Below are 5965 nucleotides of genomic sequence, written 5' to 3'. Positions count from 1 at the left end.
TGTCCCTGTCGTGAATGACAAACACTTTGCAGGGTCGTTAAATAACACGCGTGTACATGCGCCGTAGAATCCTTCTTGGTGAGGTTATGTTTTGCGTGCACTTTGGTTACCGACCTCTGGCGGGTTGCGCTCGGTTTTACGAAGCAGGGAAAAGAAAAGTTTATTTGTGAGAAGTGACAACAAGTTTAATCCTTTTGGTATTCAAAAATCGATTTTAAAATGTGTTTTTTTTTTTAATAAAAGATACTAATATTTGTATTCTGAGATATATTACACGAGTATGTATATATATATATATATATGAGCAATAATTCTGCGCGTCGATAACAAAATACAAACGTGCTGGTCACTTTATCGAGTAATTGAAAGATGGCACGCTTGTAGATTGATTAGACTTAACAGTCTAGAATTTGTCTTGTACTTTTGTATTATATATAATTTTGTTTTTATCATTGAGTTCTAATTTATGGAAAATTATTCTATTCTTTGTAAAATTGCATATATTTTATAACGAAATAAAAAAAAAAAGCATTTAATTTTTCAAAGGTATTTCCGATTCAGGTATTTCTTAAAAAAAACTTGATATTGATATTTAATGTATTTAATCTTAATTATTTATAGTTTGTAAGAATTTAATTTCAAGTTTTTCTAGTAAAAAGGCATCTCCATATTTTTTTTATTAAAAGTATAGAAACAGCCAACTTCATTAATAATAACGAAGATAGCATGTAATGTAATGCAAGAGATTACTTTGATTTTTTTCTAAATGTAAATTATTCGAAGATAGATTATTTCAAGGATCAAATATTGAATTTGATATTAACGATCATTCTCAGTCGGTATTAATTTAGTTTGAATCCATTTGCAACTTCAATATTTTGTTTTTCTAAGAGTATGGAAATAACCACGTGATCAGAATACTGCATTGCAGTATTTCCATATCTCTTATGAGGCAAAAGTATGGCACGCAAGAAGAATAAAGGTGCAAGGGCACGCTGAATGCGTGGGGAAAGACTTGACTATGTAATCGCGTGTTTATTGCTTGACTTCTTATATATCTCACTTTAAAACTTTCGTAAATTGCACGCACGTTCCAGGATTACATTTCATTCGTTTCAACTTGAATAATTTAATTCGTTCGATTTCTATTAGAAATTATTTGAAAAATATATCGAATTATACAAAATGATAAATGTAATTTTATGACGATATATCAAGGAAATAATGTAGCATAATGAATATTGTATGGAATTAATTATATTATTACTCGTAAATCAAATGAATTATCAACAATTGATCGGATGAAGAGCAACTAAACTGCAACGCTTTCTTGATCAGGATAGATCTGGATCATAAATGAATGAATATGATCGTATTTTTATATTACAATTATCGTTTGTGCTTGTATAACGATGCTTGTGCATTCTAATAAATTATTTGTCTTTTTAATTTATTAACCTTGAATAATAAAATATTAGTTGTTTATAATTATAAATATATTATAATGAAATGATTAAAAGGGAAATTAAATATTGCAATACAAAAAAAAAGTATTTCTTTTAAAATTTATAATTTTCTTCATTCTTAATATTCAAAATTGATGATATAATATTCAAGAATTCTTCTAGCATAAACTTCTTCTTCTAAAAAATCTTCGAATCCAACTAGCTCGTCATTCAACATATAAATTTGTTGTTATTTGTTGATTTACATTCAAAATTTTATTGCCAGAAAATTGAATATTATCAAATAAATTATCGATATAAACTTCGTAAAATTAATTTTTCATAATATCAATATTTTTCGCAATTTCAAAAATAAATAAAAAAAAAAAAAAAATATTTCATTCATCGTAGAAGGAAATTTTTCCTCGATTCAAGATAGTAAAAAAAAGAGATTCTTATTAATTAAATAACAAATATACAAATGTTTCTCCCTAATACATAGATATAAAAAAGCGACAAGATAAGAGCGAACATTCAATCTTCTGATTCAAACAATCGACCGACGTCGTGTGTAGAATCAATAGAATAGAAAACTCATAATTCAGTTAAAAAAAGAAGCATCATTGACCTCAACCGGTAGAAATTTCACGTCACTTTCACAGCCTCACCACAAATATTTATGTTCCGCGAGAATCTTAATGAAGTTTCTTCTGTAATTCTTCGTTGTTGTATCTGCCAAGGGCAAAGAAACGAGCATCGAGGTGCTCGTCGATACTCTCACTTTCGACGATTTCCGTCCACGGTGAGCCTAATTCAGTCAAATAACTGAAGGCAATTTTCCACGCGTATTAGCGGCAAGTTGCAAAAAGGCAACGCGCGATTTCGCGACTCCTTCCTTGGAGCGTGTTCGATTTAACGATCCGACTAGAAATACCACTTTCAACACCGTCGATTGCCGTCCTCTCTAATTCTACGATCACTAACTTTGTAACAATTCTAAACGAAGGAATTTCTTCGACCTTTAATCCGGAGATATCTTCAGACCCAAAGTTTCACAAATGTTAATTCCTATATTTTCTTTTAACGATATGTTTTCGTCACTTTTACCATTTAATCGATATAATATTACTCGATATTATTTTTGGGAGGAGGATTTCAGATGTTTATTAACTTGTTTATGGAGTGTTGAGAAGAAATTTAAAATATACGTAGTAGATGGTTATTGTCTGATCTTCTCGATAAAATTTGAAAGAGTTTTTAAACAAAATCAATTCTCATTAATATTTATTTATCTCTTTCCAGACGAGTAAAAGAAAGTTTGATATTTTGATTTTAAATTATTATTAAATTTGAATTTATTCAAGGATTCATAACCAATATTATATACTTCTATAAAGAAAAAAACGTTATAGAAGAACGTGATATGAAAAATAATGCACTCTTTTATTTGGACACACAGTATTTAGGAAATTATTTCAACGTGTGATTATTTTTTTAGTACAATCTTTCTAGTTGTATAAAAATATTCCTGCTCGTATCAATTATTAAATCACGTAATAAATTGTTTTTAAATTTATTGTAGAAAAATTTTCTTTCACCGTTCTTCCGATGGGAAACAAAGAGTAACAAACCTTTTAATTTTTATTTTTATTTTAATGACATTGGTCTCATTACGAAGAAGTAGAAAAATTTGACAAAATTCATGATGATTAATTTTAATATATATTTTATATATATAGTAAAAAAAAAAAAAAAAAAAAAAAAGGAAGAAAGATAAAATTTAAATCATACTTATCAATTATTTTTTCGTCAGATCTTTTCAGATTTAATCCTCTGTATATTCTTCCGTTAAAATTGTCCAAGTACACATTACAAAATAATTGCATTCTGTTAAAAATCTTTCACAGAATGATACAACATACGATAATAAGGAGATGCAGGATAGAATTTCATCCTGCACGTAAATCTTTGGATCACGATTTCAGGATTTCGCGTGGAATTTTCAACTCCACGTTTCGGGGACGTGCAATAGAATCGCGATAGGAGAAAGTTATCACGAATGGTGATTTGTTACCGGGAAGGTTGCTCCGTCTACTGCACACAACTGAGAAACTTCTATCTGTCCACGAAACAATGAGGTGTCGCGATCGCTTTCATTTTTCCACACGAAAGGGAAATTGAATGGGAGACGATCGAGTGTCGGTCTATTCGAGAGGAGGCTCTCGATTAAAGTCAAATTTTTAACTTAGGTTCAACAACAAGTTTTTTCGTAACGTGTAAGTTTTACTGGTTGGATCAACGACATTATCCACTTGTATCTGAATTATTTGAAGAAGATTATAGGAGGAAGGATAAGGGAAGATGTTATCATTGTTTACATCGTATTCAAAAATTAATTGCAAAGGTATATCAATTTTTAAAAATGGCATGTCACTGTTTATAAAAGAAGTCATATTTACGAAATATCTTATTCTTTAAAATTAATGTAGATTGAAGAATTGTGATAATTGAATAAGATATTTCTTAGACACGAATTTAAGAAGAAACATGCAATTAATTTTATGAAAAATTATATTTTATATCTTATTTTATATTTCATTAGAAAAAAATAAATTTTGATCTGATCAAGTTTGTCATTTTGTGAATGACAAAAGATTATATTGTTGGTGTAGATAAATAAAAGAATTTACTTGAATTTTGAAACCTTGAATTTCGTAATATCGCAAGCAAGAAATTTTAGCAAGTCAACCAGGCGAGGAATCATAAAAGATTCAATCATCGATGTTGAAAAGATCGTTTCGATGACAGAAGGAAACATATTTCATTCAAACTGAATTGCCGTTTAGCTATGAACGTTTCACTTCCTACGGATTCGAACGTAATCAAGTTTCAAAGAAAATTCCGCTCGTACTTTCTCGCTACAGGTGCAAATAGCAACTTGATCTATACCTTGACCAGGAATCTTCGCTTTCACACTTGTTCCCACTCATAAAAACATTCACAAGCGAGGAAAAATGAAAAGGTAAACTGTTTAACGGTCGATTCTTTTATTTAATTCCAATAAATATCGATATCTCGAATGATCAATTTGTAACATTTTTTAAAAAAAGTAATGAAATATATTCATTTCGCCATAGGAATAGCAAAAGTTATATAATTACTTGACGTAGACGAAACCGAGGAATTCGTGGCATAAATTCTATCATACCATGAATTCAGTTTTAACAATATTTCATTTCATTTTGTACAATAAATGTCTGATGAACTGCTTGCAACTTGCAACAAAATTTTTTTATCTTCATCGAATGGGATTCATGTCCTTTCTTCTCTTTCACTCGCCATTCCTTTTCTATATTCGACGAAAGAAAATGAGCTCCGATTAACGTATCAAATGTTGAATGATTTAATGATATGTGTTTGAAAGATCTATAGATCAAAACGAACACAAAATTGACATATAAAAATGTCTGTCCTCTCTAATTAAATTAAAGAAATCTAAAATCGATCTTTCAAACACATATCTCTGATACAATTCACTTTTTTTATTACACACTTTCCATGGGATATCCAACACCAAATGGGATCCCAAAAAATAATAACAAGAAATTACGAACGAACAATATTTAACAATTCGCAATGTAAATTTATATCGTATAAAAGATGATGTGAACGAAGTAGCAACTACCAGATCTAGCTGCCGCCCCCCTGCATTGTCGTCTCGAAATTCCGATCGCAGGTAAGTGCATGAAATTCCACGATGGTCAACAACCTCGGTCGCAACCTAGCGCCTTTGATATATCACGGGGCGGAGAAGCTCGTTTTTCGTGATCCAACGGGTTGGCTGGGCTAGGAAAACCGTTTCGAACGCATCTCTTTAACGGCCGGCATGTCCGGTTCTCTGGATGGGAATCTGGAAAGCTACTGGTAGAACGACTTCGTCCGGTTGGGCAGGAAAGTTGATAGACGCGGAAGCACGCTGATACGCGTGCATGATGTACGAGACCCGTGTTGAGGACGATTAAGAAAATGTAATGGTGGAAAGTTGAATATTATTCATTGTGAAGGAAAATGAATAATGCGGATGATCTTGGGCGATTTTTACGCGAAGGATCGAAAAGCGATCTTTTTTATATATTATTAAGATAAAATTTGAAATATTTTGTCCAACCATTCAATTTTCACAAGCTGTGGATTATTGTGTTTGCGATTGAGTTAGGGGAGAACTCGTCGAGTGCTGAGCAGCTTATGGTATTAACTTTTACTTCTCTCATTAGATGTAGTAATATTTTTCTTTAATAACAAACTGAATATAATATTGCATTATATTATTTTAAAAATATTAATATCCGATGAGAAAATTTAAAATCTAGTACTGCAAGATTAGAATTTTGATAATAATGTTGAAAATTTTAGATCATAGAAATATCTTCAAATCAATTGATTTCACAATTTTTAAGCACAGGGAGAAACGGAATATATTTATAATTCGTTCAATTCTAACTTAATAAATATTTATAAAA

General features: G+C 30.4%; 1 protein-coding gene across 5 annotated transcripts in view; it reads left to right on the top strand.

The window, feature by feature from the left end:
* Positions 1-5965, top strand: part of LOC100867566 (puratrophin-1) — a 344145-nt gene that overhangs the window by 327421 nt on the left and 10759 nt on the right. The gene's annotated exons all lie outside the window — the stretch shown is intronic.

This window comes from Apis florea, unplaced genomic scaffold, assembly GCF_048593485.1.
Source record: "Apis florea isolate Af1SG1 unplaced genomic scaffold, ASM4859348v1 contig_3493_pilon, whole genome shotgun sequence".
In the NCBI taxonomy this organism is placed as follows: Eukaryota; Metazoa; Arthropoda; class Insecta; order Hymenoptera; family Apidae; genus Apis; species Apis florea.
Note: the sequence above shows the minus strand (reverse complement) of the source record. Positions and strands in the feature narration are given on the sequence as shown.